The 24,653-nt window shown below is 43.8% G+C and overlaps 1 protein-coding gene across 1 annotated transcript in view; it reads right to left on the bottom strand.

Moving 5' to 3' along the window:
- The window catches only part of dcc (DCC netrin 1 receptor), a 584,728-nt gene that overhangs the window by 282,065 nt on the left and 278,010 nt on the right, over positions 1 to 24,653 (bottom strand). The window lies entirely within an intron of this gene.

Raw genomic sequence — 24,653 nt, 5'->3', positions numbered from 1 at the left:
TGTTGGTGGGGTAGTTCAGGAACTGGGGTGGCACTGTACAGAGAGAGATACAGGGTTAGGGTTAGACATACGTATTGGTGGGGTAGTTCAGATACTGTGGAGGTTAGGATTAGAATTATACGTAGGTGGAGGTTTAGACTTCTGTGTATGGATGTTGGTTAAGGTTAGGTGTAGGTGGAGGTTTAGACTTCTGTGTATGGATGTTGGTTAAGGTTAGGTGTAGGTGGAGGTTTAGACTTCTGTGTATGGATGTTGGTTAAGGTTAGGTGTAGGTGGAGGTTTAGACTTCTGTGTATGGATGTTGGTTAAGGTTAGGTGTAGGTGGAGGTTAAATGTATGTGTATGGTTGTTGGTTAAGGCTGGGGTTAGGAACTGTGTTTGCCCTGTAGAGATAGAGAAGGAACAGAACACAGCAGTTGTGAAGTCAGACCTTCAGATTTTCCCTAAGGAGACATTAGCAAACAGGTGGATGATGATGTTCAGATCTTCCCAAAGGAGACAGAGGCAAACAGGAATATGATGACAGTCAGGTGTGCATATCTTCCCTAAAGAGACAGTAGCTATTGATGCTACTATAAAGCTAGCTATTGATGCTACTATAAAGCTACCTAATGATGCTACTATAAAGGTAGCTATTGATGCTACTATAAAGCTAGCTATTGATGCTACTATAAAGCTAGCTATTGATGCTACAATAAAGCTAGCTATTGATGCTACTATAAAGGTAGTTATTGATACTACTATAAAGGTAGTTATTGATGATACTATATAGCTAGTTATTGACAATACTATAATGGTAGTTATTGACTATACAATAAAGGTAGCTATTGATGATACTATGAATATGGCTATTAATGCTACTATAAAGTTAGCTATTAATGCTACTATAAAGTCAGCTACTACATATGTTGGACCCTTTTATTTTGTTTTGTTTGTTTACAATGTATTTATGTTTATGACAAGACGAACTCATGAATGTGTATCTGGGATTTTGATGGGTCAGTTTCTGTGTTGGATTGAGGGGTCAGTTTCTGTGTTGGATTGAGGGGTCAGTTTCTGTGTTGGATTGAGGGGTCAGTTTCTGTGTTGGATTGAGGGGTCAGTTTCTGTGTTGGATTGAGGGGTCAGTTTCTGTGTTGGATTGAGGGGTCAGTTTCTGTGTTGGATTGAGGGGTCAGTTTATGTGTTGGATTGAGGGGTCAGTTTCTGTGTTGGATTGAGGGGTCAGTTTCTGTGTTGGATTGAGGGGTCAGTTTCTGTGTTGGATTGAGGGGTCAGTTTCTGTGTTGGATTGAGGGGTCAGTTTATGTGTTGGATTAAGGGCTCAGTTTCTGTGTTGGATTGAGGGGTCAGTTTCTGTGTTGGATTGAGGGGTCAGTTTCTGTGTTGGATTGAGGGGTCAGTTTCTGTGTTGGATTGAGGGGTCAGTTTCTGTGTTGGATTGAGGGGTCAGTTTCTGTGTTGGATTGAGGGGTCAGTTTCTGTGTTGGATTGAGGGCTCAGTTTCTGTGTTGGATTGAGGGCTCAGTTTCTGTGTTGGATTGAGGGGTCAGTTTCTGTGTTGGATTGAGGGGTCAGTTTCTGTGTTGGATTGAGGGCTCAGTTTCTGTGTTGGATTGAGGGGTCAGTTTCTGTGTTGGATTGAGGGGTCAGTTTCTGTGTTGGATTGAGGGGTCAGTTTCTGTGTTGGATTGAGGGGTCAGTTTCTGTGTTGGATTGAGGGGTCAGTTTCTGTGTTGGATTGAGGGGTCAGTTTCTGTGTTGGATTGAGGGGTCAGTTTCTGTGTTGGATTGAGGGGTCAGTTTCTGTGTTGGATTGAGGGGTCTTTTCTGCTGACATTTTTTTTTGCCCCGCCAAGATTTATATGCTAAAATCCCCACTGCTACACTTTGAGAGGTGCAGTTAACTCTAATGAATTGATCCTCTGCAGCAGAGGAAACTCTGGGTCTTCCTAACCTGTGGCGGTCCTCATGAGAACCAGTTTCATCATAGCACTTGATGGTTTTTGTGACTGCACTTTCAAAGTTCTTGACATTTTCCAGATTGGCTGACCTTCATGTCTGGTGGACTGTCGTTTCCTTTTGCTTATTTGAGCTGTTCTTGCCATAATATTGTATTTTTACCAAATAGGGCTATCTTCTGTATACCACCCCCACCTTGTCACAACACAACTGATTGGCTCAAATGTATTAAGAAGGAAAGAAATTCTACAAATTAACTTGTAACAAGGCACACCTGTTCATTGAAATACATTCCAGGTGACTACCTCATGAAGCTGGTTGAGAGAATGCCAAGAGTGTGCAAATATTTTGATTTGTTTAACACTTTTTTTAGTTACTACATGATTCCATATGTGTTATTTCATAGTTTTGATGTCTTCACTATTTTTCTACAATGTAGAAAATGGTAAAAAATAAAGAAAAAAAACCCTTGAATGAGAAGATGTGTCCAAACTTTGGACTGGTACTGTACATCTGTGTCCAGATTTCAGTTCCACGTAAGCCATATAAACAGGACAGTTGCCGAGACGTGCCATGTTTGAAGTCCCCGGCTTGTGAATGATGAATTTGCAAAGCGTCTCACAATCACACATAACATCTTTGCTAAACATTTGACTACTGTTCTGTCCCTCCTTTCTCGTTATTTTCAACTCTCCAATTCGCAGCTTTTCTCTTATCGCATTAAAAACTCCAAACGTTGTTGTCCGCTTTTGCATCGGTGGATCGACATGAACTTTTTCTGCCCAAGTTTAAGCATTTGACAACTGCCGTGTATTTGGCGCCCGAACAGTTAGGACCTGAAGCTTACGCACTAACGCCAGATAAAAAAAATAAGGAAATAAAAAGCTCAATGATGCCTATAGACATGAATTGTAGGATAATTATACATTTATGTTTTTTTATGCATTGTTTTCCCTTCATTCAAAAAAAGGATTCATGACCCTGACCCCCCCCCCCCCCCCCCCCCACACACACACACACACACACACGCACGGAAACACAGACGAACACGCACCCACGTACACACACAAGTACACAAACCCACCATCACTCCAGCTCTCTTCCTCAACCGCACACCCTACTCACAGACTTCCTCAGACACACTGCTCACAGACTACCTCAGACACCCTATGACGGCCAGACTTCCTCAGACACACTATGACGGCCAGACTTCCTCAGACAACCAATGACAGTCAGATTTCCTCAGACAACCAATGACAGTCAGACTTCCTCAGACACCCTATGACAGTCAGATTTCCTCAGACAACCAATGACAGTCAGACTTCCTCAGACACCCTATGACAGTCAGATTTCCTCAGACAACCAATGACAGTCAGACTTCCTCAGACACACTATGACAGTCAGACTTCCTCAGACACCCTATGACAGTCAGATTTCCTCAGACAACCAATGACAGTCAGACTTCCTCAGACACACTATGACAGTCAGACTTCCTCAGACACCCTATGACAGTCAGATTTCCTCAGACAACCAATGACAGTCAGACTTCCTCAGACACCCTATGACAGTCAGATTTCCTCAGACAACCAATGACAGTCAGACTTCCTCAGACACACTATGACAGTCAGACTTCCTCAGACACCCTATGACAGTCAGATTTCCTCAGACAACCAATGACAGTCAGACTTCCTCAGACACACTATGACAGTCAGACTTCCTCAGACACCCTATGACAGTCAGATTTCCTCAGACAACCAATGACAGTCAGACTTCCTCAGACACCCTATGACAGTCAGATTTCCTCAGACAACCAATGACAGTCAGACTTCCTCAGACACACTATGACAGTCAGACTTCCTCAGACACCCTATGACAGTCAGATTTCCTCAGACAACCAATGACAGTCAGACTTCCTCAGACACACTATGACAGTCAGACTTCCTCAGACACCCTATGACAGTCAGATTTCCTCAGACAACCAATGACAGTCAGACTTCCTCAGACACCCTATGACAGTCAGATTTCCTCAGACAACCAATGACAGTCAGACTTCCTCAGACACACTATGACAGTCAGACTTCCTCAGACACCCTATGACAGTCAGATTTCCTCAGACAACCAATGACAGTCAGACTTCCTCAGACACACTATGACAGTCAGACTTCCTCAGACACCCTATGACAGTCAGATTTCCTCAGACAACCAATGATAGTCAGACTTCCTCAGACACCCTATGACAGTCAGATTTCCTCAGACAACCAATGACAGTGAGTTATGTTATGATGCTACCGTCCTTTTCTCCAACACACCCATCTGTCTCTGAGGGATTAAAAATGTGTCAGTAATAAATAATAATAACATGTTAAACAACAACGTGATGTGAATCCCCCTGAGGATAAGAACTGAGCTCCTCTGAATCACTGGTAAAAGATGTCAGTCAGATTTTGAACAAGCCAGGGATACAGTGTATGTTACTATGGTTAAATACCACAAGAATGAGATGCCGTTTTCACAGAACAGCACCTGCAACATGAACAGCGTTCACAAATGTGAAAACAATGCTAAATCTACTATACAACATACAGAAACTCATCCCGTACAGTGTAGGTTAGATGCAATGGTTTGATGTCCCCCTCATTTGTGCCAGTTAAGTCTGTGGAGAGAGTCTCCAAAAATGATCTATGATACAGTAAGTCCTTCTTAATCACACTGTTTATCTGTCTTTAGTGATATAAACAAAATCAAATATTAAAGCTAGTATTAAACTGTGATGAAGTAGCATCTAGTTTCATATGGTTTAGTCTGTAATACAGACAGAAAGAAACTGCCCAGAAACCTCAAGCTGTCAACCTCCACTACAGCAGTGTCCTCCAGTAACCTCAAGCTGTCAACCTCCACTACAGCAGTGTCCTCCAGTAACCTCAGGCTGTCAACCTCCACTACAGCAGTGTCCTCCAGTAACCTCAAGCTGTCAACCTCCACTATAACAGTGTCCTCCAGTAACCTCAAGCTGTCAACCTCCACTACAGCAGTGTCCTCCAGTAACCTCAGGCTGTCAACCTGCACTAAAGCAGTGTCCTCCAGTAACCTCAGGCTGTCAACCTCCACTATAGCAGTGTCCTCCAGTAACCTCAAGCTATCAACCTCCACTAAAGCAGTGTCCTCCAGTGTGCAAATTAAGCGATCATGATCCTTTAATTAATAATGAACATATTTCATTTTAGGCAAGTATAACATTTTACAGAGGTGAGGACCAAAACATTTTCCTATAAATTGTTTATATTGTTGATGTCACGCCCTGATCTGTTTCACCTGTCTTTCTGATTGTCTCCACCCCCCCCCCCCCCCCAGGTGTCGCCCATCTTCCCACATTATCCCCTGTGTATTTATACCTGTGTTCTCTGTTTGTCTGTTGCCAGTTTGTTTTGTTCGTAGAACCTACCAGCAGTTTTCCCCTAGCTCTTGTCTTGTCTAAAGTTCCTGTTTTCTAGTTTTCCCGGTTTTGATCATTTCTGCCTGACCTGACCCTGAGCCTGCCTGCCGTCCTGTACCTTTGCCCCACTACTCTAGATTACTGACCTCTGCCAGACCTGACCCTGAGCCTGCCTGCCATCCTGAACCTTTGCCCCACTACTCTAGATTACTGACCTCTGCCTGACCTGACGCTGAGCCTGCCGTCCTGTACCTTTGCCCCACTACTCTAGATTACTGACCTCTGCCTGACCTGACCCTGAGCCTGCCGTCCTGTACCTTTGCCCCCACTCTGGATTACTGACCTCTGCCTGACCTGACCCTGAGCCTGCCGTCCTGTACCTTTGCCCCACTACTCTGGAGTACCGAACCCTGCCCGCCTTGACCTGTCGTTTGCCTGTCCCTGTTGTTGTAATAAACTGTTACTTCGACACAGTCTGCATCTGGGTCTTACTTTAGAGTGTGATTGTTGATATAGTTGAAGTATGTCTGTGTAGCGACTACAGTGGGAATCAATATGTCTCTGTTTGTCTGTGTAGCGACTACAGTGGGAATCAATATGCCTCTGTTTGTCTGTGTAGCGACTACAGTGGGAATCAATATGTCTGTGTAGCGACTACAGTGGGAATCAATATGCCTCTGTTTGTCTGTGTAGCGACTACAGTGGGAATCAATATGCCTCTGTTTGTCTGTGTAGCGACTAGAGTGGGAATCAATATGTCTCTGTTTGTCTGTGTAGTGACTACAGTGGGTATCAATATGTCTCTGTTTGTCTGTGTAGCGACTACAGTGGGAATCAATATGTCTCTGTTTGTCTGTGTAGTGACTACCGTGGGAATCAATATGTCTCTGTACGTCTGTGTAGCGACTACAGTGGGAATCAATATGTCTCTGTTTGTCTGTGTAGTGACTACAGTGGGAATCAATATGCCTCTGTTTGTCTGTGTAGCGACTAGAGTGGGAATCAATATGCCTCTGTTTGTCTGTGTAGCGACTAGAGTGGGAATCAATATGTCTCTGTTTGTCTGTGTAGCGACTACAGTGGGTATCAATATGTCTCTGTTTGTCTGTGTAGCGACTACAGTGGGAATCAATATGTCTCTGTTTGTCTGTGTAGTGACTACCGTGGGAATCAATATGTCTCTGTACGTCTGTGTAGCGACTACAGTGGGAATCAATATGTCTCTGTTTGTCTGTGTAGTGACTACAGTGGGAATCAATATGTCTGTGTAGTGACTACAGTGGGTATGAATATGTCATTAGTGTGGGTGAAGCATTATCTGTGATTTATTGCACTATTGAATCTATAATGATTTCGTACTACACCGGCTCTGATGCTCGTCGGATGTTGCAGGGCTTGCAAACTATTACAGACTACTATGGGAAGCACAACCGCGAGCTGCCTAGTGGCACGAACCTACCAGACAAGCTAAATTAATTTTGTGCTCGTTTCGAGGCAAGTAACACTGAAACATGCAAGAGAGCACCAGCTGTTCCGGACGACTGTCTCATCACGCTCTCCGGAGCCAATGTGAGTAAGACCTTTAAACAGGTCAACATTCACAAGGCCGCAGGGCCAGGCGGTTTACCAGGACGTGAACTGCGAGCATGCGCTGACCAACTGTCAAGTGTCTTCAAAGCCTGGCTGTATCCTCTCTGTGTATCATTGGTTTCATACCAGCCTGGCTGTATCCTCTCTGTGTATCAGTGGTTTCATACCAGCCTGGCTGTATCCTCTCTGTGTATCAGTAGTTTCATACCAGCCTGGCTGTAACCTCTCTGTATATCAGTGTGGTTTCACATCAGCCAGACTGTGTCTTCTCTGTGTATCAGAGTGGTTTCATACCAGCCTGGCTGTATCCTCTCTGTGTATCAGTGGTTTCATACCAGCCTGGCTGTATCCTCTCTGTGTATCAGTGTGGTTTCATACCAGCCTGGCTGTAACCTCTCTGTGTATCAGTGTGGTTTCATACCAGCCTGGCTGTATACTCTCTGTGTATCAGTGTGGTCTCATACCAGCCTGGCTGTATCCTCTCTGTGTATCAGTGTGGTTTCATACCAGCCTGGCTGTATCCTCTCTGTGTATCAGTGTGGTTTCATACCAGCCTGGCTGTATCCTCTCTGTGTATCAGTGTGGTTTCATACCAGCCTGGCTGTAACCTCTCTGTGTATCAGTGTGGTTTCATACCAGGCTGGCCGTAATGACTTTCCTCTCCCATTGAAATGAATTAAATTTCAATTTCAATTTTAAATCTCCCACATCACTCATTCTAATAAACATCTGGAGTGTGGCTTTCTGAGCAGGGTTGGTGTTCCCGCTAAAGCTGCCCCCTGTGGTGGATCACAGTGTGCCCTGTAATACCGTCCTCCATAATGGGGAGGGAGTCCTGTGTGACGGGTTGTGTGTATTGGTGTGTGTGTGTGTGTGTGTGTGTGTGTGTGTGTATGTGACTCACAGAGTGTGTGTGTCCTATGGGACAGTGACAGCCTGCCTAACCACTGGTGACATTTCAGACCCCCCCCCCCCCCCCCCCCCCTGTGCTCCTCCTACACCCCCCCCCCCCCCCCCCCCCCCCCCATTTGGGGAATATAATGTGTTTGGAAATGGGGCTGCCCTGTGCAGGACGGCCATCAGCTGGGTGAATACAGTGGTACTCAATGCAGATAGGAGTCTTGTGATATTGATAATGATCCTGATATCAACGTTGTAGTCCCTAGTAGATATTCATCATTATCATTCATTTTTATAATAATGACACACGATCAGTTATTCCAAGGGATTTGGATTAGCATTATACAGTAAAAAGGAGTGTGTGTGAGTGTGGCATAGAGAGAGAGATTGAGTCAGATGGAGGGAGTGAGATGGGGGAGAGAGAGAGAGAGAGAGAGAGAGAGAGAGATTGAGTCAGATGGAGGGAGTGAGATGGGAGAGAGAGAGAGAGAGAGAGATAGTCAGAGTCAAATGCTACCTATATCTCCACAATATAATCCCTATACTTTAATGAAGCCATCTTCTCCATCCTTGAGGGGGAAATCAATCATTTCTAGGCCCAGGGACATGAACTAGTCTGTTGCGACCTAAATGCCAGAACTGGACAAGAACCTGACACTCTCAGCACACAGGCGGGCCAACACCGGCCTGCAGGTGACAGCATTCCCTCCCCCTTTTGCCCCCCTAGACACAACTATGACAACATAACCAACAAAAACAGGTCACAACTCCTGCAGCTCTGTCGCACGCTGGGTCTGTACATAGTCAATGGTAGAGGACTCCTATAGCTCTGTTACATCCTGGGTCTGTACATAGTCAATGGTAGAGGACTCCTATAGCTCTGTTACATCCTGGGTCTGTACATAGTCAATGGTAGGCTTCGAGGGGACTCCTATGGTAGGTACACCTATAGCTCTGTTACATCCTGGGTCTGTACATAGTCAATGGTAGGTTTCGAGGGGACTCCTATGGTAGGTACACCTATAGCTCTGTTACATCCTGGGTCTGTACATAGTCAATGGTAGGCTTCAAGGGGACTCCTATGGTAGGTACACCTATAGCTCTGTTACATCCTGGGTCTGTACATAGTCAATGGTAGGCTTCCAGGGGACTCCTATGGTAGGTACACCTATAGCTCTGTTACATCCTGGGTCTGTACATAGTCAATGGTAGGCTTCAAGGGGACTCCTATGGTAGGTAGCTCATCTCTTGGCTGTAGTACTGTAGACTGCTTTATCACTGACCTAAACCCAGAGTCTCTCAGAGCGTTCACAGTCAGCCCACGGACACCTCTATCAGATCAAAGCAAAATCACAGTCTACTTGAACAGAGCAATACTCAATCATGAGGCATCAAAGCCAAAGGAACTGAGTAACATTAAGAAATGCTGTAGATGGAAGGAAAGTAGTTTGGAAACCTACCAAAAAACAAATTAGGCAACAACAAATTCAATCCCTTTTAGACAATTTCCTGGGTAAAACGTTCCACAGTAATAGTGAAGGTGTAAACTTGGCAGTAGAACATCTTAACAGTATATTTGACCTCTCAGCTTCCCTATCAAATCTAAAAATCTCAAATAGAAAACCGAAGAAAATTAACAACAATGACAAATGGTTTAATGAAGAATGCAAAAACCTAAGAAAGACATTGAGTAACCTAACCAACCAAAAACATAGAGACCAAGAAAACCTGAGTCTACGCATTCACTATATATATATACAATAAACACATAAATACAGAAATACACTACGGAAAAAGAAGGAACAGCATGTCAGAAATCAGCTCAATGAAATTGAAGAATCCATAGACTAACCACTTCTGGGAAAATTGGAAAACACTAAACAAACAACACATCTTCCCCAATATTTGGAACCAAGGACTGATCACCCCAATCCACAAAAGGGGATACAAATTTGACCCCAATAACTACCGTGGGATATGTGTCAACAGCAACCTTGGGAAAATCCTCTGCATTATCATTAACAGCAGACTTTTACATTTCCTCAGCGAAAACAATGTACTGAGCAAACATCAAATTGACTTTTTACCAAATTATTGTACGAAATGTCCTTATTTTAGAGAAATGTCCTCTGGTTTGATGAAACAAAAATAGAACTGTTTGGCCATAATGACCATCGTTATGTTTGGAGGTAAAAGGGGGAAGCTTGCAAGCCGAAAGAACACCATCCCAACCGTGAAACACGGGGGTGGCAGCATCATGTGATTTGATGCAGGAGGGACTGGTGCAACTTCACAAAATAGATGGCATCATGAAGGCGGAAAATTACGTGGATATATTGAAGCAACATCTCAAGACATCAGTCAGGAAGTTAAAGCTTGGTCGCAAATGGGTCTTCCAAATGGACAATGACCCCAAGCATTCTTCCAAAGTTGTGGCAAAATGCCTTATTAAGGCCCTGACCTCAACCCTATAGAACATTTGTGGCAGAACTGAAAAAGCGTGTGCGAGCAAGGAGGCCTACAAACCTGACTCAGTTACACCAGCTCTGTCAGGAGGAATGGGCCAAAATGCACCCAACTTATTATGGGAAGCTTGTGGAAGGCTACCCGAAACATTTGACCCAAGTTAAACAATTTAAAGACAATGCTACCAAATACTAATTGAGTGTATGTGAACTTCTGACGCACTGGGAATGTGATGAGAGAAATATAAGCTGAAATAAATAATTCTCTCTACTATTATTCTGACATTTCACATTTTTTAAATAAAGTTGTGATCCTAACTGACCTAAGACAGTGATTTTTTTCTAGGATTAAATGTCAGGAATTGTGAACTTTCGACTTCAACTGTATATATCTCAAATTCCAGCAGTCTATTTGGTTGAATCTGTTCATGGCTCATCTACTGTAATTGGTTGAATCTATCCATGGCTCATCTGATTGTTGAATCTGTCCATGGCTCAACTGATTGGTTGACTCTGTCCATGGCTCATCTGATTGGTTGAATCTGTCCATGGCTCATCTGATTGGTTGACTCTGTCAATGGCTCATCTGATTGGTTGAATCTGTCCATGGCTCATCTGATTGGTTGACTCTGTCCATGGCTCAACTGATTGGTTGACTCTGTCCATGGCTCATCTGATTGGTCGACTCTATCCATGGCTAAATCTGATTGGTCGACTCTGTCCATGGCTCATCTGATTGGTCGACTCTGTCCATGGCTCATCTGATTGGTCGACTCTGTCCATGGCTCATCTGATTGGTTGACTCTGTCCATGGCTCACTCCAAAGCTTAATATCCTGAGTCTGAGTGCATATGGTCATGTTATGGTTTATGAGATTTATCTTTCATGGTCTTGACTTTACCATCTAATACTAATAGGAGTTTGAAATGGCACCCTTTCACTACATTCCTATGTGCTCTGGCCCAGTGGTGCACACAGTGGGGGACCATGGAAAACAGTTGATCACGTGGGTTCAACTGGGAGAAACGCAGACATGGATTTAATAATACTCTGTAATCCAATGTGACAAATGTAACTGACCGTTAAGCAGTGATGTCAATGCTGTCCCCGTTACCACTGACCTCTGACCTGACCTTTGTTACCACTGCTACTCCTGACCTCTGACCTGACCTCTGTTTTTACGCTGCTGCTACTCTCTGCTTATTATATATGCATAGTCACTTTAACTATACATCATGTACATACTACATCAATTGGGCCGACCAACCAGTGCTTCTGCACATTGGCTAACCGGGCTATCTGCATTGTGTCCCACCACCCGCCAACCCCTCTTTTACACTACTGCTACTCTCTGCTTATCATATATGCATAGTCACTTTAACTATACATCATGTACATACTACATCAATTGGGCCGACCAACCAGTGCTTCTGCACATTGGCTAACCGGGCTATCTGCATTGTGTCCCACCACCCGCCAACACCTCTTTTACACTACTGCTACTCTCTGTTCATCATATATGCATATTCACTTTAACCATATCTACATGTACATACTACCTCAATCAGCCTGACTAACAGGTGTCTGTATATAGCCTTGCTACTTTTATAGCCTCTCTACTGTATATAGCCTCTCTACTGTATATAGCCTCTCTACTGTATATAACCTCTCTACTGTAAGTAGCCTCTCTACAGTATACAGCCTGTCTACTGTATATAGCCTGTCTACTGTATATAGCCTAACTACTGTATATAACCTCTCTACTGTATATAGCCTAACTACTGTATATAACCTCTCTACTGTATATAGCCTCTCTACTGTATATAACCTCTCTACTGTAAGTAGCCCCTCTACTGTATATAGCCTCTCTACTGTATATAACCTGTCTTTTTACTGTTGTTTTATTTCTTTAGCTACCTATTGTTCACCTAATATCTTTTTTGCACTATTGGTTAGAGCCTGTAAGTGAGCATTTCACTGTAAGGTCTACTACACCGGTTGTAATCAGCGCACGTGACAAATAAACCTTGATTTGATTTGTTACCACTACTACTACTGACCTCTGACCTGACCTCTGCTACTACTACTACTACTACTAACCTCTGACCTGACCTCTGTTACCACTACTACTACTACTACTACTGACCTCTGACCTGACCTCTGTTACTACTACTACTGACCTGACCTCTGCTACTACTACTACTACTAACCTCTGACCTGACCTCTGTTACCACTACTACTACTACTACTACTAACCTCTGACCTGACCTCTGTTACCACTACTACTACTACTACTACTGACCTCTGACTTGACCTCTGCTACTACTACTACTGACCTGACCTCTGCTACTACTACTACTACTAACCTCTGACTTGACCTCTGTTACCACTACTACTACTACTACTACTGACCTCTGACCTGACCTCTGCTACAACTACTACTACTGACCTCTGACCTGACCTCTGTTACCACTACTACTACTACTACTACTACTACTGACCTTACCTCTGTTGCCACTACTACTACTGACCTCTGACCTGACCTCTGCTCCTACTACTACTACTGACCTCTGGCCTGACCTCTGTTACCACTACTACTACTACTACTACTACTACTGACCTCTGACCTGACCTCTGTTACCACTACTACTACTGACCTCTGACCTGACCTCTGCTACTACTACTACTACTACTGACCTCTGACCTTACCTCTGTTGCCACTACTACTACTGACCTCTGACCTGACCTCTGCTCCTACTACTACTGACCTCAGACCTGACCTCTGTTACTACTACTACTACTACTACTACTACTACTACTACTGCTACTAGGTAGCCTAGTGGTTAGAGTATTGGGCCAGTAACTGAAAGGTTGACAAGGTAAAAATCTGTTGTTAACAGTAAACCCACTGTTCCCCGGTAGGACGTCATTATAAATAAGAATTTGTTCTTAATTGACTTGCCTAGTTAAATAAAATAAAATGTAATTCAAATACCATTAGCTGAAATATATATCATCGATCCAAGATGGCGTAGCAGTGCAGACGTGTTTGTCATAGTCCCGTGTATATTTTGTTTTTGTATTTTTTGTTGTTGTATATATTTCAATATATTTCTTTTTATATATAAATATATCTATTTTTCAATTTTTTTATTAAATATACCTTCCAGCAATCCGCCTCACCCAATGTGATAGGGATCTGCTTTCTTTTAGACCTTATCGCTAGAACCGCCATCAGATGCTAGCCATCAGAAGCTAACCAGCTAATTAGCTACTAGCTATTTTAGTCATTGTTAGCCACTGCTAGCGGCTTTTACCTTTAGCTCAGACACCAGCCGCTTTTAGCCTGGATAATACCCGCCAGTCTGCACAGAGCGATATCAACCCTGAGCATACCGGACTGCTTTTCTCCACTACATCACCAGATTCCTGCCGTAATCTCTGGACCACTACTCCTGATCATCGCAGATAGCTGCTACCGAGGGGCCCAGCCCTGAAGCTAGCCTTGAGCCAGGTCCATCTCCCGGCCTGCTCCAGTAGACCCTATGGTCACTCGGCTACACAGCTGATGCCTCCCGGACTCTTCACTAACACAACTAGAAGCCACTACATCACTGGGTTCCTGCCGTAAACTCTGGACCTTTGCATCGGATCATCGCAGCTAGATAGCCTGCTACCGACTGGCTATAGTGGCTAAGGCCCTTGTCCCGAAACTAGCTCCAGTTAATAACCTCGAGCCAGGCGCATCTCACGGCTAGCAAACACAATTTCTTCAGCTACAATACCTCTTTTGCCAATTGGCCTGGACCCTTTGTCGACACAGAGCCCCCCCGATCCATCACGACTGGTCTGCCAACGTAATTCCTTCCGATGTGTCCTCAACCGGACTTTTCCCGGATATCTGTGAAGACGCTTCTGCTATCCCCGGCCTGCTAACTTTCCGAATGCCGTGTCTCCCGCTTGCTAGCATAGTAACGACTACCTAAAGGCTTCCCTGTTCCATCTATTGCTGTTCACTGGACCCTATGATCACTTGGTTACACTTATGATCACTATGATCACTTAGCTGATGCCTCCTGGACTGTTCATTAATCTCAACACTCCATTTTGTTATTTTGTTTATCTGTCGGCCCCAGTCTCGAACTCAGGCCCTGTGTGTGGTTAGCTGACCCTCTCTGCCAATTCATCACCATTTTACCTGTTGTTGTTGTCTTAGCTGATTAGCTGTTGTTGTTTTACCCATTGTTGTCTTAGCTAGCTCTCCAAATCAACACCTGTGATTGCTATATGCCTTTCTCTAATGTCAATATGCTTTGTATACTGTTGTTTAGGGTAGTTATCATTGTTTTATTTTACCGCGGAGCCCCTAGTCCCACTCAACATGCCTCAGAGAGCTCTTTTGTCCCATCTCCCACACACCTAGCATAACTTGTGCCTCCAGAGAGGCAACCTCTATTATCGTCACTCAATGCCTAGGTTTACGTCCACTGTAACCGCATCATACCATACCCCTGTCGGTACATTATGCCCTAAATCTATTCTACCATGCCCAGAAATCTGCTCCTTTTATTCTCTGTCCACAACACACTAGACGACCAGTTTTGATAGCCTTTAGCCGTACCCTCCTCCCCTGTTCCTCGGTTGATGTAGAGGTTAACCTAGGGCCTGTATGTCCCCAGGCGCTCTCATTTGTTGACTTCTGTAACCGTAAAAGCCTTGGTTTCATGCTTGTTAACATCAGAAGCCTCCTCCCTAAGTTTGCTTTATTCACTGCTTTAGTACACTCCGCCAACTCTGATGTCCTAGCCGTGTCTGAATCCTGGCTTAGGAAGGCCTGAGAATTCTGAGAAGTCTGAGAATTCCATCCCCGACTATAACATTCTCCGCCAAGATGGAACTGCCAAAGGGGGAGGAGTTGCAGTCAACTGCAGAGATAGCCTGCAAAGTTCTGTTATACAATCCAGGTCTATGCCCAAACAGTTGGAGCTTCTAATTTTAAAAATGAATCTCCCCACTCCTTAGCTCCCAGCTGTGCCCTGGACACCATATGTGAATTGATTGCCCCCCATATTTCTTCAGAATTCGTTCTGTTAGGTGACCTGAACTGGGATATGCTTAACACGCCGGCCGTTATACAAATGCACCTCTGTTGTTTTCAATCAGGATCTCAGAAATCACTGCCTAATTGCCTGCATCCGTTATGGGTCCGCGGTCAATCGACCACCCCTCATCACTGTCAAACACTCCCTAAAACACTTCTGCAAGCAGGCCTTTCTAATCAACCTGGTCCGGGTATCCTGGAAGGTAGAGGATGCCTGGTTGTTCTTTAAAAGTGATTTCCTCACCATCTTAAATAAGCATGCCCCTTTCAAAAAATGTATAACTAAGAATAGACATAGCCCTTGGTTCACTCCAGACCTGACTGCCCTTGACTATCACAAAAACATCCTGTGGAGTCCTGCACTAGCATTGAATAGTCCCCGCGATATGCACATTTTCAGGGAAGTCAGGAACCAATACACACAGTTAGGAAAGCAAAGACTAGCTTTTTCAAAAATAAATTTGCATCCTGTAGCTCTAACTCCAAAAAGTTCTGGGACACTGTAAAGTCCATGGAGAATAAGAGCACCTCCTCCCAGCTGCCCACTGCACTGATCCTAGGAAAAACTGTCACCACCAATAAATCCACGATAATTGAGGATTTCAATAAGTATTTCTCTACGGCTGGCCATGCTTTCCTCCTGGTTACCCCAACCCCGGCCAACAGCTACGCACCCCCCGCAGCTTCAATGATGTCGCTCCTGCTGCAGGTGATTCCTTGATCCACCTCTATGCAGACGACACCATTCTGTATAAATCTGTCCCTTCTTTGGACACTGTGTTAACTAACCTCCAAATGAGCTTCAATGCCATACAACACTCCTTCCGTGGCCTCCAACTGCTCTTAAAAGCTAGTAAAACTAAATGCATGCTCTTCAACCGATCGCTGCCCGCACCAGCCCGCCCGACTAGCATCACTACTCTGGACGGCTCTGATTTATGTGGACAACTACAAATACCTAGGTGTCTGGTTAGACTGTAAACTCTCCTTCCACACTCATATTAAGCATATCCAATCCAAAATTAAATCTAGAATTGGCTCCCTATTTCGCAACAAAGCCTCCTTCACTTACGCTGCCAAACATACCCTCCTCGACCTCGGATTTTGTCATTTACAAAATAGCCTCCAACACTCTACTCAGCAAACTTAATATGAGTGTGGAAGTAGAGTTTACAGTCTAGCCAGACACCTAAGTATTTGTAGTTGGGGCGGCAGGGTAGCCTAGTGGTTAGAGCGTTAGACTAGTAACTGAAAGGGTTGCAAGTTCAAATCCGAGAGCTGACAAGGTACAAATCTGTCGTTCTGCCCCTGAACAGGCAGTTAACCCACTGTTCCTAGGCCGTCATTGAAAATAAATAAAACATTCTTAACTGACTTGCCTAGTAAAATAAAGGTGTTCTCAACTAGCCTACCTGGTTAAATAAACGTGAAATAAAAAATAGAGGGTCAAATACCCCCAAGACATGCTAAACTCTCCTGTAATTGGTAATGGTGAAAGGTTAGCATGCCTTGGGGGTATGACCTTCTGTGACTTTCTCACTCATAATTATTCTAGATTATCCCTAATCATGGTCGCATGTAGAATTGTTTAGAAACATGTTATATTCTAATTTACATAGAAAATGTCTCCAAAATGCCATTCATTTATATTGGGTACAAAATAATCTGAAACACAACCAAAAACAAACTACAAATACATCCAACAAGTTTGTAGAGTCACTAGCTTGACGTGGTCATTGCGTGCTAGGAACGTGGTACCAAATACTCAACTTTTGAATCATTTACTACATTTTCTGAGATTCAAGTTCATGAAATTAGTTAGTTTTATCACTTTGTTACAGTTTATTAAAACATTGAAAAGAGACCATTTAAAAGTCATTTTATAAAACATTTAAAAATGTATTTTTTTCATAGGAAGGGTTAAAGGGGCATGTGCTGTGGCTGGTTGAGTCCCTATCTGTCCCCTACTGTATGTCAGACAGCACAAGTTACAGGACGATCTGAATCTACCATTTCATAAATCACTCAGTGAGTTATGTTTCTCTCAAAAATCAGGATATAATGCCAATACCGTTCAACTGATTTTTTTTTCTGTGACGTCTGGTCTGGTTTCATCTCTACTGGATGAGTTCGGTGCTTCAGGGGGTGTTGGCAGCTCATTAAATGTTTGCTAACAGGCGGATAATAATTCTGTGGTTTAGTAATGACTCACCATTAAACCCCCTGCTGCTTATCAGAGGCTAGCTGGTGCTAAGCTACGACGCTAAGCCACAATTACTGTCCACACACACTAACCAGATGCTTCACAGCATTAAGAATCAAACTAGGAACAATGTCTCTCCAAGACAGAAGAGAGAGAGAGTGAGAGAGAGAGAGAGAGAGAGAGAGAGAGAGAGAGAGAGAGAGAGAGAGAGAGAGAGACAGAGAGAGAGAGAGAGGGTGAGTGAGTGAGTGCGTGAGTGAGTGAGTGAGTGAGTGAGTGAGTGAGTTAGTTAGTGAGTGAGTGAGGGTGTGTGTTCGTGTGTGTCCGTGTGTCCGTGTGTGTCCGTGTGTGTCCGTGTGTCTGTGTCCGTGTGTCTGTGTGTGTGTGTATATGTGTGTGTAAAATAGATGGAACCAGGTCAATAATGACTGACTGAGTAGTGATTATCCCCACACTCACCAGGAGAAATGTACACAACACAACACAACTATCATAACCCTCACAACTTTCACACAGTGCACTCCCAATAAATGATAACCCTAAACTGAGGCTGTGTCCCAAAATAGCACCATATTCCCTAAGAAGTGCACTACCTTTGACCGGAGCCCTATGGGTAGTGCACTATGTAGGGAATAGGGTGCCATTTGGGACTCATACTGAGCTATTGACATTGTCTTGACTAAATTAATTGGGCTGCTAAAAGCCTTAATGAGGCTCATTGAAGTCATTATTATAGAAAATAACAAACATTCATTATCCCAATCACAGCCACTAAGGCTATGTCTCAAATGGCATCCTATGCCCGACACAGTGTTATGGGTTCTGATCAAAAGTAGTTCACTATATAGGGGGAAAAGGGTAATATTTGGGCTGCAGACTAGGTTATTAAGGGCCTGCATTCATTCATACACACCTAATGAATCAGCTCAAAGTGTTATGGTTTAGAAATATAACTCTAGTGAGATAAATAACAAGGTTATAGGGTACACTGTATAATGCAGTAGTATGTCTGGGTTATAGGGTACACTGCAAGATGCAGTAGAATGTCTGGGTTATAGGTACACTGCATAATGCAGTAGTATGTCTGGGTTATAGGTACACTGCATAATGCAGTAGTATGTCTGGGTTATAGGGTACACTGCATAATGCAGTAGTATGTCTGGGTTATAGGTACACTGCATAATGCAGTAGTATGTCTGGGTTATAGGTACACTGCATAATGCAGTAGTATAGCTGGGTTATAGGGTGAACTGCATAATGCAGTAGTATGTCTGGGTTATAGTGTACACTGCATAATGCAGTAGTATAGTATGTCTGGGTTATAGGTACACTGCATAATGCAGTAGTATGTCTGGGTTATAGGGTACACTGCATAATGCAGTAGTATAGCTGGGTTATAGGGTACACTGCATAATGCAGTAGTATGTCTGGGTTATAGGGTACACTGCATAATGCAGAAGTATGTCTGGGTTATAGGGTACACTGCATAATGCAGTAGTATAGTATGTGTCTGGGTTATGGGTACACTGCATAATGAAGTAGTATAGCTGGGTTATAGGGTACACTGCATAATGCAGTAGTATAGCTGGGTTATAGGGTACACTGCATAATGCAGTAGTATAGTATGTGTCTGGGTTATGGGTACACTGCATAATGAAGTAGTATAGTTGGGTTATAGGGTACACTGCATAATGCAGTAGTATAGCTGGGTTATAGGGTACACTGCATAATGCAGTAGTATAGCTGGGTTATAGGGTACACTGCATAATGCAGTAGTATAGTATGTCTGGGTTATAGGGTACACTGCATAATGCAGTAGTATAGTATGTTGGGGTTATAGGGTACACTGCATAATGCAGTAGTATAGCTGGGTTATAGGGTACACTGTATAATGCAGTAGTATGTCTGGGTTATAGGGTACACTGCATTATGCAGTAGTATAGTATGTGTCTGGGTTATGGGTACACTGCATAATGAAGTAGTATAGCTGGGTTATAGGGTACACTGCATAATGCAGTAGTATAGCTGGGTTATAGGGTACACTGCATAATGAAGTAGTATAGCTGGGTTATAGGGTACACTGCATAATGCAGTAGTATAGTATGTCTGGGTTATAGGGTACACCTCGTAATGCAGTAGTATGTCTGGGTTATAGGGTATACTGCATTATGCAGTAGTATATTATGTCTGGGTTGTAGGGTACACTGCATAATGCAGTAGTATAGCTGGGTTATAGGGTACACCTCGTAATGCAGTAGTATATCTGGGTTATAGGGTACACTGCATAATGCAGTAGTATAGTATGTCAGGGTTATAGGGTACACTGCATAATGCAGTAGTATAGCTGGGTTATAGGGTACACTGCATAATGCAGTAGTATGTCTGGGTTATAGGGTACACTGCATAATGCAGTACTATAGTATGTCTGTGTTATAGGTACACTGTGTAATGCAGTAGTATAGCATGTCTGGGTTATAGGTACACTGCATAATGCAGTACTATAGTATGTCTGGGTTATAGGTACACTACATAATGCAGTAGTATAGTTAGTATGTGTCTGGGTTATAGGTACACTACATAATGCAGTAGTATAGTTAGTATGTGTCTGGGTTATAGGTACACTGCATAATGCAGTAGTAGAGTATGTGTCTGGGTTATAGATACACTGCATAATGCAGTAGTATAGTATGTGTCTGGGTTATAGGTACACTGCATAATGCAGTAGTATAGCATGTCTGGGTTATAGGTACACTGCATAATGCAGTAGTATAGTTAGATTGTGTCTGGGTTATAGGTACACTGCATAATGCAGTAGTATAGTATGTGTCTGGGTTATAGGTACACTGCATAATGCAGTAGTATAGTATGTCCGGGTTGAGATGTTTGTAAATGGAGATGATTGACACTGGCTGGACGGCTATGTTTAAAACGAGGTAAACACTCCACATCTGTAGTCCTCTGTTAGCCTTGTCCCAGGTCTGTTTGTACTGTCTGTTAGCCTGGTCCCAGGTCTGTTTGTACTGTCTGTTAGCCTGGTCCCAGGTCTGTTTTTACTGCCAGATAGCCAGGTCCCAGGTCTGTTTGTACTGTCTGTTAGCCTGGTCCCAGGTCTGTTTGTACTGTCTGTTAGCCTGGTCCCAGGTCTGTTTGTACTGTCTGTTAGCCTGGTCCCAGGTCTGTTTGTACTGCCAGTTAGCCTGGTCCCAGGTCTGTTTGCACTGTCTGTTAGCCTGGTCCCAGGTCTGTTTGTACTGTCTGTTAGCCTGGTCCCAGGTCTGTTCGCTCTGTCTTGCCAACTCCCATGGTTAGTGTTTCCAACAAGGCAGAGAGAAAGATAGAAATAACAGAAAAATAAATAGATACACAATGAGTAACGATAACTTGACTATATAGACAGAGCACCAGTATAGAGTCAACGTGTAAACAATTTCTTGTCTATATAGACGGAGTACCAGTACAGAGTCAACGAGTAAACGATACCTTGGCTATATAGACGGAGTACCAGTACAGAGTTGATGTGCAGGGATTCGAGGTAGTTGTGGTAGATTTGTACATACAAGTAGGGATAAAGTGACTAGGCAACTGGATCGATAATAAACAGTAGCAGCATTGTATGTGATGAGTCATAGTTAGTTCAATGGGAGATCAATGCAGATTGTCCGGGTAGCCATTTAGCAGTATTGTTTAGCAGTCTTACGGCTTGGGGGTAGAAGCTGTTCATAGTTCTGTTGGTTCCAGACTTGGTGCATCGGTACCGCTTGCCGTGCGGAAGCCGGAGAAAGCAGTCTATGACTTGGGTGGCTGGATTCTACATTTCTGACACCGCCTGGTATAGAGGTCCTGGATGGCAGGGAGCTCAGCCCCAGGAATGCACTGGGCCGTCCGCACCACCATCTGTAGCATCTGGCGGTCGGATGCCAAGCAGTGTCAAACCAGGCGGTGATGCAGTCAGTCAAGATGCTCTCGATGGTGCAGTTGTATAACTTTTTAAGGATCTGAGGGCCCATGTCAAATCTTTTCAGCCTCCTGAGGGGTGGAAGAGGCGTTGTCATGTTCTCTTCACGACTGTTGTGTGGACCACGTTAATTCCTTAGTGATGTGGGACACAGAGGAACTTGAAGCTCCTCTCGACCCGCTCCACTACAGCCCAGTCGATGTGGAATGGGGGCGTGGCTCGGCACACCGTTTTCCTGTATTTCACGTTCAGCTCTTTTGCTGCCGTTGAAGGAAAGGCTGCTGTCTTGGCACCACAAATAAGCAGCACAAACAGTACTGTTGCATGATGTTATATTACTATTGCTTCTTGTACTACAGGGAAATACCTCTACTTCTCATCGTGTTAACAAAAAAGCACAACAAAATAAAATATAAATAATATTTTCAGAATGTTATATTACACTTTCACACTAGCCTTGTACAGAAGGAAACATATTTTCCAAGAAATGTCCTGAGCTCTGTAATTGCTTGACCGAAAACAATAGCCTGGTGTCTTGGCCATAGTGGAGTTTGGAGTGTGACTGTTTGAGGTTGTGGACAGGTGTATTTTATACTGATAACAAGTTCAAACAGGTGCCATTAATACAGGTAACAAGTGGAGGACAGATGAGCCTCTTAAAGAAGAAGTTACAGGTCTGTGAGAGCCAGAAATCTTGCTTGTTTGTAGGTGAACAAATACTTATTTTCAGGAGTGCAGGAGCACAAAATAGAAATTTGAAGTTACCTTTCTATATTTCAATGAATTAAAGATTTAAAGCTTGTTAAGCTGTCTATTAATGTTTGGGGGTTCCTAGTTGCCCCCAGGCACCTTGTGAAAAATGTTTCGATAAGCTTGTTTGCAGGATTTTATTTTATTTTTTATTTTACATTAATTCATACAGGTTTTTTCTCATTGAGATAACATCTCTTTTCCAAGAGAGACCTGGTCCAATAGCAACAGGGGGAACAACATTTCAGACAAAACAACTTACATACACTAACACAACATTAAACAAAACTATAAACACACATATAGTACAACAATTACATATTACATTTAAAAAACAAAAACATCTGGACTAAAAACAGCTGTCCTCTTCTATGCATCGATCAAGTGTTTAAACTCCACCAAGGATTCAAGGACCCTGTTTGAATTAGTACGTGAGACTCATTATTTTTTTTAAATCACTGTTCTGATGAAAAACAAAACAAATCTATTTAGATAGATGGGTGTTTTTTAATTTCAGTGCTGCATATTCTGTAAACTGAGCAAGATTTGATGAGCTAATTGCCTTGTGTCCGTAGGTATGGAGGGAAGCCCACTGAAGGCAAAGAAAGAGAGAGACGAAGCCCATCAACACAGAAGCCCATGTATCCGTGTCGATGAGAGATGATGCAACACTGAGACATAACTCTTGTAGAAACTTTGAGGGAAGTTCAGACAGAGACACGAGGATTCAGACGAAAAACCTCTGGGAAAAATTTAAAAACACTTCACCTTCAATTCTAATCATTCGACGGTATTTCTCATCGGTTTCTCTAACAGATCAACTCTCCAACAGTATCTGCAATAGTCCGAAGTAAACAGACAGAGCAGTCTTAATTGGAGAATGTGTTGTCAGTCCCAAGCCGCCATTTTCCGATGAGTCTTTGAATGAAGAGTTTGAGATAAAACTGTCCAGTTTGAGTGTTTGTTTTAGCTTGTTCCAGTCGCTAGCTGCAGCGAACTGAAAAGAGGAGCGACCCAGGGATGTGTGCTTTGGGGATCTTTAACAGAATGTGACTGGCAGAACGGGTGTTGTATGTGGAGGATGAGGGCTGCAGTAGATATCTCAGATAGAGGGGAGTGAGGCCTAAGAGGGTTTTATAAATAAGCATCAACCAATGGGTCTTGTGACGGGTATACAGAGATGACCAGTTTACGGAGGAGTATAGAGTGCAGTGATGTGTCCTATAAGGAGCATTGGTGGCAAATCTGATGGCCGAATGGTAAAGAACATCTAGCCGCTCGAGAGCACCCTTACCTGCCAATCTATAAATTACATCTCCTTAGTCTAGCATGGGTAGGATGGTCAGAGTAGAGATGACAGTAGCTACTGCCAGGTAGAGAGAGTAGAGATGACAGTAGCTACTGCCAGGTAGAGAGAGTAGAGATGACAGTAGCTACTGCCAGGTAGAGAGAGTAGAGATGACAGTAGCTACTGCCAGGTAGGGAGAGTAGAGATGACAGTAGGGAGAGTAGAGAAGACAGTAGCTTCTGCCAGGTAGGGAGAGTAGAGATGACAGTGCCTACTGCCAGGTGGGGGGGAGTAGAGATGACAGTGCCTACTGCCAGGTGGGGGGGAGTAGAGATGACAGTGCCTACTGCCAGGTAGGGAGAGTAGAGATGACAGTGCCTACTGCCAGGTAGGGAGAGTAGAGATGACAGTAGGGAGAGTAGAGATGACAGTAGCTACTTCCAGGTAGAGAGAGTAGAGATGACAGTAGCTACTGCCAGGTAGGGAGAGTAGAGATGCCATTAGGGAGAGTAGAGATGACAGTAGGGAGAGTAGAAATGACAGTAGCTACTGCCAGGTGGGGAGAGTAGAGATGACAGTAGGGAGAGTAGAGATGACAGTAGCTACTGCCAGGTGGGGAGAGTGGAGATGACAGTAGCTACTGCCAGGTAGTGAGAGTAGAGATGACAGTAGGGAGGGTAGAGATGACAGAAGGGAGAGTAGAGATGACAGTAGCTACTGCCAGGTGGGGTGAGTAGAGATGACAGTAGGGAGAGTAGAGATGACAGTAGCTACTGCCAGGTGGGGAGAGTAGAGATGACAGTAGGGAGAGTAGAGATGACAGTAGCTACTGCCAGGTGGGGAGAGTAGAGATGACAGTAGGGAGAGTAGAGATGACAGTAACTACTGCCAGGTAGTGAGAGTACAGATGACAGTATCGGGAGGGGGGGGGGGGGGTTGGTATCTGTAGGGGCCAGGGGGAGTGATGAGAATCTCTAATCTGTTTGTGGGTGATAGGAGAGACTTG

This window comes from Oncorhynchus mykiss, chromosome 12 (genome assembly GCF_057628025.1).
Source record: "Oncorhynchus mykiss isolate SJ-2025 chromosome 12, ASM5762802v1, whole genome shotgun sequence".
Lineage (NCBI taxonomy): Eukaryota > Metazoa > Chordata > Actinopteri > Salmoniformes > Salmonidae > Oncorhynchus > Oncorhynchus mykiss.
Note: the sequence above shows the minus strand (reverse complement) of the source record. Positions and strands in the feature narration are given on the sequence as shown.